An 11,067-nucleotide genomic window follows, 5' to 3' on the forward strand; every position below is an offset into this window, starting at 1 on the left:
TTTGTGAGGAAGATGTGAAAAGAGACAATGAAACATAGTCTCTTTTGCCTCCAAATTTGATCAGTTTTGGGGCTCTCACTCCAAGAAACATTGAGGTGCTTGATTGGGTCCAGAGAAGGGCAATGAAGCTGATGAAGGGTCTGGGGAACAGGTTTTAGGAGGAGCAGCTGAGGGAACTGGGGTTGTTTGGTCTGGAGAAAAGGAGGCTGGAGGAAGACCTTCTGGCTCTTTACAACTCACTGAAATGAGGATGGAGAGAGGTGGGGTTGGTCTTTTCTCCCTAGTAACAAGGTCTCGGGGAAGTGCTTGCTTCGGCAGCACATATACTAAAATTGGAACTATACAGAGAAGATTAGCATGGCCCCTTGAATTTCAGGTTGGACTCGATGATCCTCGAGGTCTCTTCCAACCTTAGTGATACTGTGATACTGGATAGGACAAGAGGAAAAGGCTTCAGGTTGCCCCAGGGGAGATTTAGGTTGGATATTAGGAAAACCGTTTTTATTGAAAGTGGTCAGGCATTAGAATAGAATAGAATAGAATAGAATAGAATAGAATAGAATAGAATAGAATAAACCAGGTTGGAAAAGACCTTTGAGATCATCAAGACCAACCTATCACTCAATACCATCTAATCAACAAAACCATGGCACCAAGCACCCCATCCAATCTCTTCCTAAGCAACTCCAGTGATGGCAACTCCACCACCTCCCTGGGCAGCACATTCCAATGGCCAATAACTCTTTCTGTGAAGAACTTCTTCCTAACATCCAGCCTAAACCTCCCCTGGTGCAGCTTGAGACTGTGTCCTCTTGTTCTGGTGCTGGTTGCCTGGGAGAAGAGACCAACTCCCTCCTGGCTACAACCTTGCCTCAGGTAGTTGTAGAGAGCAATGAGGTTTCCCCTGAGCCTCCTCTTCTCCAGGCTAAACAATCCCAGCTCCCTCAGCCTCTCCTCATAGGGCTCGTGCTCAGGAGCTCTGTGCCATGTTTGTGTCTAGCCACGACGTCAGGACTTCATGAATGGTTTAGCTACAAACAGTGAATTAAGAAAGATGTAAAGGAAAACTTAAATGGGCTGAATTGCTGTGAGAACTGAAAGAGAGCTGACATGACATATGCTAACAAAGCAAATTGACATTCAGTGCTCTCTAGGTGTCTTTTCAGGCACTTCATCTACCAGGCCACAGAGGTTTTGACGATTTCATAGAGCACGGAAGATGCTTTGGCCACAAGAGGGCTTCACATGTTTTATAGCTATTAAAAAAGAAAGGAATTAGTGTAATAAAATTAAAACAACATACAAGCTAAATTCAGGGCAAGCATGTGTTGCCTTGATAGTCACAATGTAAAGAAAATATCATTTCATAGGATCACAGAATCAGTCACAGAACTATTGAGGTTGGAGGAGACCTTTGAGCTCGTCAAGCCCAAGCGCTCACATAGAGCTCACAATCCAACCACTATTTGCTAAGCTATTGCCAGTAAACCACATCCCTAATCTGAGTGGTTCTTTAATAAACTATCAGCAAAACTGAAGCAAGAGGAAGGGTGTTCTTCTAGCCTGTTTATATCACGCCATGGATTGGCTTTTCACCAGGCTGAATCTGTTTCTACAACGTTGCAGTGATTAGATATGCACAAAAAGGCAAATGAATCTCTTATTTAAGCAAGTGATGATAATGGTCTCTGTTAAATAAGCCCTCTAGTACCTACTGGTCAGGTAACAAAGAGTAAACTCATTAAAGCAGACCTGGTAAGAATAAAAGAACCTCACTTTTTTCTACGGGGAGCTGCATTATTACTAGCCCCCCTTGATAACACTGTTATCAACACAATGTATTCTCACCATTTTCAGATAAGAAGATATCTCAGGGCCTATTTCAATAAATATTGAGCTAAATGAGGAACTCCCCAGCGACCTTAGAGATATTGCAGCCCACTAAGCAAGCATGCTGCACAATACAGAGAGTTTGCTGCGCAGTGGATGTGCATTTGTGGCAGTCCACTGTTCGCAGGATGGGAATTACTGTGTTTCTATGTCATCAGTTGGGGGCGTGGAGATGAAATGATACAGGGGGGAAAAAAAACCCCAACCAACCTGCCTGTAAGGCAGCAAAATGTGCAGCTGGTGGGAAATGTTGTGCTTTAAAATGTGGTATCAGCCCAGATGACCTTGAAGTTCTGAAAATACAAAACAATATTTGGAAAGAATGAAATAGGATGGTTATGTGATTGAGTGGAAGGTAGAGTTTGTCTGATTCATCCCTACAACAGTAGCAAAGACACCACCAAGTCATTTGGCATCTGCTAGGGCTCTCCTATGCTGCCATTCCAGGCAGCACTCACATGCAAACCTCCTCTGGCTGTGAACCCTACAGCTTCCACATCTTTCCCCACAGCTCTCAGGCTCTGGTTCCTAGGTTCATAGCAGGGACTCAGGAAGCTCCAACAACCCTTTTTAGAATGCAGGGGAGACCTTCTTGCTGTCTACAGCTACCTGAAGGGTGGTTGTAGCCAGGAGGGGGTTGGTCTATTCTCCCAGGCAACCAGCACCAGAACAAGAGGACACAGTCTCAAGCTGCACCAGGGGAAGTTTAGGCTGGAGGTGAGGAGAAAGTTCTTCACTGAGAGAGTTGTTAGCCATTGGAATGTGCTGCCCGGGGAGGTGGTGGAGTCACCATCCCTGGAGGTGTTCAAGAGGGGATTGGATGTGGCACTTGGTGCTATGGCCTAATAGTCATGAGGTCTATGGTGACAGGTTGGATGTGATGATCTTTGAGGTCTCTTTCAACCTTGGTGATGCTGTGATTCTGTGAAAAGTCTTTGCTATTGAAACTGCATTTCATATCCTTCAGCTTCCAAACATTAGGCAGGCCTAGTTAAGATTTTATTCAGGTTTATATTTGAAAGTGGTAAGAGACACTAGACACTGATCTAACTACCATTAGTGTCTTTACATCTTGGCTTTTCAAAAGTTAGAAATCTATCACTCTAAGTCTTTAATACTACCCTAAGTATTTATTATAGAATCACAGAATTGTTAAGGTTGGAAGGGACCTCAAGGATCATCCAGTTCCAACCCCCCTGCCATGGGCAGGGACACCTCACACTAGATCAGGTTGCTCACAGCCACATCCAGCCTGGCCTTAAAATCCTCCAGGCATGAGGCTTCCACCACCTCCCTGGGCAACCTGTTCCAGTGTCTCACCACCCTCATGGGGAAGAACTTCTTCCTAACATCCAATCTGAATCTACTAACTTCTATTTTGTTTTTCCATTCTCCCTAGTCCTATCATTCCCTGACACCCTAAAAAGTCCCTCCCCAGCTTTCTTGTAGCCCCCTTCAGATACTGGAAGGCCACGGTAAGGTCTCCTCGGAGCCTTCTCTTCTCCAGACTGAACAGTCTCAACTCTCTCAGTTTGTCCCCATTGGAAAGGAGCTCCAGCACTCTGCTTATCCTCATGGCCCTTCTCTGGACACACTCCAGCACCTCCAGATCCTTCCTGTACTAGGGGCTCCAGAACTGAATGCAGTACTCCAGCTGGAGTCTTACCAGAGCGGAGTAGAGGGGGAGAATCACCTCCCTCAACCTGCTGGCTAGGCTTCTCTTGAAGCATTACTCTAAGTATTTATCATTACTCTAAGTATTTATTCTTGTGTTGTTCTACCTACTGCAAAATGATGAGACTACATTTTATACCCTCTTTAAGTTGAATGAAGCTAATGAAACAAGTTTCTGCTGCTTATTGATCTATCCAACAAAACCCAAGTCTCAGAAACCATTGCTTTATCCCTTCCCTTCAATGCGAATTCTCACCTGCCTTCATTTTTCCACCTGAATGTTGTTCAGGATAGGACACCCCAAAACCATAAGCTCACTGAATATTCTCCAGTGTGAGCTTCAGCTCTCAACACCCACCCTTGGTACACATGCATGGTCTTGGGATTGCCTCAACACATGACCATCTGTCATGATGATTGCATGGTGCCTCTCCACAAGTGGGTCGGGTCCTAGCCTGAGGGCATTAGGTTCCAGACAATGCTGGTTCAGAGGAGCGGTTTGGTTAACACTCCAAGGGCCATCTGTTCTACAGGAAATCCTTTCTCTGGGTGATTAATGAGGTGTTCCCAGCACATAACTATGTATTTGTCTACTTCTGGAAGCTTTTACTTAACAGGAATCACGAGGGCTTGCTGTCTGCAAAGGAATAGTTTGCCAAAATACCAAATTTCATTACAGTACATCTTAGTGTAGGTGAAAACTAACCACCTGCTGGCAGAGCAAGTAGCTGCTGGCCAGCCTTGCAGCATGGCTTCAACACTTCAGTACCCCAGGCTATGTAAAATAACCAAACCTCAGGCTAAACCTTGCAAATAAAGCCTGGAGATCAAACTATGGGTCCTATTGAACAGCATTCCAACATTTAACTTTGGGAAGTTCTTTGACAGCCTAAGTTAGGATGTTGTGTATTAACATGGTGATTATAGGAATGATAGTTCAGGGAAGGCCTTTCAGATACTTCCCATATGGAACAAGGCTGCCCAGGGGGGTTGTGGAGTCTCCCTCTCTGGAGATATTCAAAGCCTGCTTGGATGTGTTCCTATGTGACCTGGTATAGGTGATGCTGCTCTGGCAAGGGGACTGCGCTGGATATCTTTCAAGGTCCCTTCCAACCCTTAACATTCTGTGATTCTGTAATCATAATCAATTTTTAGCAAATTAAGCATGGCCAGAATGTAATAGCTTAAACTTTACAGCTTCATGAAGCTTCATCCACTGTTCAAATAGGCTTTACTTTAAAACACTGCAACTGGAACTTACTGAGTAGGAAAGAGCATTCTGCAGCTGCTCTTTTGGTAACATCTCCTTCTCCTCCCAGTCTCATTTTCATCTTGGAAGCTGGAAGTTTGAAATATTCTGCTTAGCTCCTCACATAAAGCTACTTACTGCTATATTACTAAAAATATTACTAGTACCCTGTAAAATATGAATCACAGAAGCACAGAATAGTCTTGGTTGGAAGAGACTTTTCAGATCATCAGGTTCACACACTAAGCCAGTACTGCCAGGTCACCACTGAACCACGTCCCTCAGCACCACATCTACATGGCTCTGAAACCTCTGCAAGGATGAGGACTCCACTGCTGTGCTGGGCAGCTTGGTCCAGGCCTTGACAATACTTCCACAAAGAAATTGTTCCTCCTGTCCAATTTAAGTCTCCCCTGCTGCAACTTGAGGCCATTTCCTCTTGTCCTGTCACTTGTTCCTCTGGAGAACAGGCTGACCTCCACCTGGCTCCAACCTCCTTTCAGGGAGTTGTAGAGAGCCAGAAGATCTCCCCTCAGTCCCCGCCTGCTCCAGACTGAACAACCTCAGTTCCTTCAGCCATTCCTCACCAGACCTGTTCTCCAAACCTTTAACCAGCCTTGCTGCCCTTCTTAAGTACCTCAATATCCCTCCTGGAGCAAGGGGCCCCAAACTGAAACTGGAATTCGAGGTGCAGCCTCACGAGTACAGAGCATAGAGTATTTAAGCATCTTTTAAATTGCCTTATTAATGTCTCAGCTGGTTGATGCATGTGGAAGCAGTCCTGGTGACACAGACATATCAGCATTTAACAGCAAGATAACTAGTGCCAAGCCTTTCATACCCATAGGTGTGCTTTAAAGGCACATAGATTCATAGATTCAGAGAATGGCTTGGGGTGGACACACATGGCTGGATTTCACCCTCAACAAACCTCCTAACTGCTTAAAAGGTTTTAAACCTTAATTTTGCTGGCTGAACAGCCACAAAGACCTGGGGATGGATGAAGGTTTATGGATTTGTTCAGAGAGCTCAACAGGCTCTTGCTTCATGCCCAATGTAGAAGAGTGACCTGACTGAGAATCTTCCAGCCCTGAATTTACAATCAGTTGAGCCATTAAAAAAAATACAAATCAAACAATCTAGACCCTCAAGATTAATGTGCTAGCCAAAGGTTACTGCCCTCTTTTTTTTCCCAGCTGTAGTCATAGCTTCCACTATTTACAAAGCAAGTGGATTCAAAGTGGATTTAGAAACATTCATAAAGATCATGTAGAACATTCATAGAACCATAGAATGGTTTGGGTTGGAAGGAACCCCCAAAGGTTATTTAGTCCAACCCTTCTGCAGTGAGCAGGAACATTGTCCACTAGATCAGATTGCTCAGAGCCTTGTTGAGCCTAAACTTGAATATTTTCAGTGATGGGGCCTCAGAAACTACCTCCCTGGGCAACCTGTTTCAGTGTTTCACCTGTCTTATAGTAAAGAATTGTTCCTTTGAGTCTAATGAAGCCCAGAAAGAGTTGGTAAAACTGAATGAGCCTTAACACTATTAACAGGACAGATTTCAACCTTAATAAATGTTTTCTTTGTTCCCCCCATTAATTATGATGTTATAAGATTCTGTGGCCACCTGGAAGAATATAAATACTAAGGAATAAAACCATTCAGTATGTACTAAGAGATTTAGGGAAGCTAAAAGCCAGAATGAAACCAGGAAATTAAACTATGAATAAGAGACATAAGGCTATGAAATAGATTTTTAGGGGAACACTGGCAATCTTATTAGCTGGGACACTACTTCTGCTCTACTTTTATACCCTTCCCATTAAGATATTAATGGGATATCACAGAATCATAGAGTCAACCAGGTTGGAAAAGACCTCAGAGATCATCAAGTCCAACCTATTACCTAATACCTAACACCTCCTGACAACTAAACCATGGCTTCAAGTGCCACATCCAATCCTTTTTTGCACACCTCCAGGGATGGTGACTCCACCACCTCACTGGGCAGCACATCCCAATGGCAAATTACTCTTTCTGGGAAGAACTTTGTCCTCATCTCCAGCCTAAACCTCCCCTGGTGCAGCTTGAGACTGTGTCCTCTTGTTCTGGTGCTGCTTGCCTGAGAGAAGAGACCAACCCCTACCTGTCTACAACCTCCTTTCAGGTAGTTGTAGAGAGCAATAAGGACTCCCCTGAGCCTCCTCTTCTCCAGGCTAAACAACCCCAGCTCCCTCAGCCTCTCCTCATAGGGCTTGTGCTTGAATTATTTGCTCTAAATAAAGAATGAAAAGCTGTCAGTAAGAAAAAGTCTCTCCATTGATGGGACTAGATAGAATGATCTAACCTTCTTTTCCATCTGTAGTCTCTTGTTTCTGTAATAAACACTAATTTTTATTACATGTATCTCCAATTTTCTCACCAGTGCAGTAAGCAGCCCTCAGCTACCACTGAAAGAGAGTATTATCTTCAAAATCTGAATCTCTAACAAAGTGGCCTTTCCTGTGTAAATATAATCCCTGTCTAGATACACAAAAATGTCCAGAGGTGAATGCAGGTGTCCCCTGCTCTATCTACAAAGCAAAACCACACAACCAAATCTGCTGCAGTACAAACATGGAGTAAAATATCAGCTAACACCGTATGTGTGCTTAATAGTAATTGAATGGTAATTGAAAAGTAATTGAGCTTTATTGCATGTGCTATTGTGTGCTCCTTCAAAGCCTCATGAAGAAGTTAAAAAGCTGTACAGCAGAACCTTACCCATATCATTCAGTGCTTTACTCACTAACAGCAGATTGTCTCTTGAAAGCACTTCAGGCCATGCCTAAGTCTGTGTGGTTTCTGAGAGGCACCATCCTCCCAGGACTGTAGAGCTATGGGTGGGATGTCAGGTCAGGTCTGGACTTCCTCACATCCCACTTGTGAAGGCTGGTGAGGAGTCCTCAGCTCTGGGCATGTTTAAGAGACTGAAGGGAACTGGCTGGATGTTAGGAAGATGTTAGGATGTTAGGAAGAAGTTCTTCATAGAAAGAGAGATTGGCCATTGGAATGTGCTGCCCAGGGAGGTGGTGGAGTCACCATCACTGGAGGTGTTTAGGAAGAGACTGGATGGGGTGCTTGGTGCCAGGGTTTGGTTGATTAGATGGTGTTGGATGATGGGTTGGATTAGATGATCTTGAAGGTCTCTTCCAACATGGTTAATTCTATTCTAAACGTTCTTTGCTCTTTTTGGAAGGGCGCAGAGGTTTCGTCTGCTATCTTGTAGGATCAATTCAGTACTGATCAATATCAATACAAAGCCACACAGCTCTGATAAATGAGGTTTTAACTCTCCAGGTTGAAATCCTATTATCTCTGATGTGCTTTAAAGCACAATAGTAATTATTCTGGTTGTAGGCACAAGGCACTTTGAAACACGGTGGCCAGCAGGGACAGGAAGGGGATCATGCCCCTCAGCTCAGCACTGGGGAGGCCACACTTCGACTGTTGTGTTCAGTTCTGGAACCCTAACTATAGGAAGGACACTGAGAGGCTGGAGCATGTCCAGAGAAGGGAAGTGAAGCTGGTGAAGGGCCTGGAGCACCTGGCCTACAGGGTAGGCCTGAGGGAGCTGGGGGTGTTCAGGCTGGAGAAGAGGAGGCTAAGGAGAGACCTCATTGCTCTCTACAACTCCCTGAAAGGAGGTTGGAGCGAGGAGGGGACAGCCTCTTCTGCTTGGTGTCAAGTGACAGGACCAGAGGAAATGATTCCAAGCTGCACTAGGGGAGATTCAGGCAGGATGTTAGGAAATCTTCACTGAAAGGGTTCTCAAACACTGGAATGGTCTGCCCAGGGCAGTGCTGAGGTCACCAACCCTGGAGGTGTTTAAGCAGCCTGTGAACCTGGCACATAGGGACATGGTTTAGTGTTCACTCCTCAGAGCTGGGTCAAAGGTTGTACTGGATGATCTTGGAGGTGTCATCCAAATGGATGTATTCTGTGTGATTCTGTAAAGAACAGTATGAGTACCAGTGAAAACATAACAGAGCTCTGGTTATTATGGATGGGTTATTCTTAGAAATACAGCTTATAGGGAAAAAGATTGTGAAACAGCAGCAGCAAATTGCTCAAAAGATATTATACAGCCAAGGACGAAGAAGAGGAGAAGAGGAGGCTCAGGGGAGACGTTATTGTTCTCTACAACTACCTGAGAGGAGGTCGTAGCCAGGAGGGGGTTGGTCTCTTCTCCCAGGCAACCACCACCAGAACAAGAGGACACAGTCTCAAGCTGCACCAGGGGAAGTTTATGCTGGAGGTGAGGAGAAAGTTCTTCACAGAGAGAGTTGTTAGCCATTGGAATGTGCTGCCCAGGAAGGTGGTGGAGTCACCATCCCTGGAGGGGTTCAAGAGGAAATTGGATGTGGCACTTGGTGGCATGGTTTAGTTGTCATGAGGTGTTGCGTGACAGGTTTGGACTTGATGATCCTTGAGGTCTCTTCCAACCTTATTGATTCTATGATTCTATATGGAGTGGATTTTTTCCCCACTTATTTATAACAGCAAAACTGTCAAAACACTAAAGGATGCAAGAGACAAAAAGCATTTGCAAGCTCAAAAATGACATCTGGAGAAAGTGAAATTCTCAGATTGTACTAGGATAAAAGATGAGCTCTGCAGAATGATTCATACAAAAATGTTAACTGATTTATTTATTTGTTTGTTTGTTTGCTTATGAGCTGGGGTTTTCTCTTATCTTTTCAGTTTCACATCTTCCCTTCCCTGCAGCTGGCTGCGCTGCCTTTAGCCTGAAGCTCTACTCCTCTCAAACAGACCAGCCTGACAATGGGGAAGGTCTGCTGGAAAGCAGCCTTCAGTGAGTCCAGGCACTCAGAAACAATTGACTGCAGGCTTTTCCATTGCAGAAATGAAATAACTATTGCCTACAGCTCTTTATTCCCTACACTCCTCAACTTCACAGCTATATGAGCCACGTTTCTCAGAAGACCTCATTTTTCACCCCTATGTAACCTTTGGAGGGTAGGATGCACATCAGTGCAAAACTAGAGAAAAATTGGTTGCAGGACAGTTCTCATAGTATCTAAGCATCCTCTTTTGGCATTGAGGAATAAACTCTCCTCCTGCTTGAGGAAGATTTGTCCTCAGGAGGACAGACAGAGCTTTTGGAGGTAATGTGGAGCCTGATGTTGTGTCAAAATTCTTAGATGTGGTTGAAATTCAAGGACAAATGAAGGCAGAAGTCACAATATAAGGGTAATTGGTTAAAAATCTGGCAAGATATTTATGTACTATGTGTGTTATATATTTATATAATATTTATGTGTTATATATGCATTTTTATTTATATATTTATATATACATGTGTGTGTACATACACACACACATACACATACATATATATATATGTATGGATTGGTTGAAGGGTTGGACAAGATGATCTTGAAAGTCTCTTCCAACATGGTTGTTTATTGTTATATATATATATAGATATATATATGATCATAGAATTGTTAGGGTTGGAAGGGACCTCAAGGATCAGCCAGTTCCAACTCCCCCGCCATGGGCAGGGACACCTCACACTACAGCAGGTTGCTCACAGCCACATCCAGCCTGGCCTTAAAAACCTCCAGGGACAGGGCTTCCACCACCTCCCTGGGCAACCTGTTCCAGTGTTTCACCACCCTCATGGGGAAGAATTTCTTCCTAACATCCAATCTGAATCTACCCATTTCTGGTTTTTTTTCCTCTTTCCCCCCAGTCCTATCACTCCCTGACACCCTAGAAGTCCCTCCCCAGCTTGCTTGTAGCCCCCTTCAGATACTGGAAGCCTTCTCTTCTGCAGATATATGTATTTGTATATATATTTATGTATTATATATGTACTATATATTTTTGCAAACTATAATTTATTGCTACTGAGATGGAAATTCTCTGTTATTGCTGCTGAGATTTTTCTCTATGATTAAAGCAGCAGGGCAAGCAGACATCTGGGTAAGTGACAAAGTGCTGCTTAAATCATACTGGATCCATTCAACATGAATATAAAGTAAATTCTTCAATAAAGGCTACCCCTGCACTTTGAGCTGGAAGTCTAAGTGACAAATAATCACTAGCAGCACACCTATTTCATTTTTTTTGTTGCTGTTTCAACACAATCAAGCACCACTTTCAAACATCAGACATAGTTCAACCAACCTAGATGTGCTTCAGTTCAGTTTCTCTCAGCATATGGCTTGTTCTCACCACATGCC

General features: G+C 44.0%; 1 non-coding gene across 1 annotated transcript; it reads left to right on the plus strand.

Annotated features, from left to right (window-relative positions):
- The first annotated feature begins 302 nt into the window (after nucleotides 1-302).
- On the plus strand, nucleotides 303-413 carry LOC128898308 (U6 spliceosomal RNA). The gene has a single exon (XR_008462803.1). It is a non-coding gene; the product is annotated as a U6 spliceosomal RNA (small nuclear RNA).
- The last annotated feature ends 10,654 nt before the right edge of the window (nucleotides 414-11,067 follow it).

This window comes from Dryobates pubescens, chromosome 21 (genome assembly GCF_014839835.1).
Source record: "Dryobates pubescens isolate bDryPub1 chromosome 21, bDryPub1.pri, whole genome shotgun sequence".
Lineage (NCBI taxonomy): Eukaryota > Metazoa > Chordata > Aves > Piciformes > Picidae > Dryobates > Dryobates pubescens.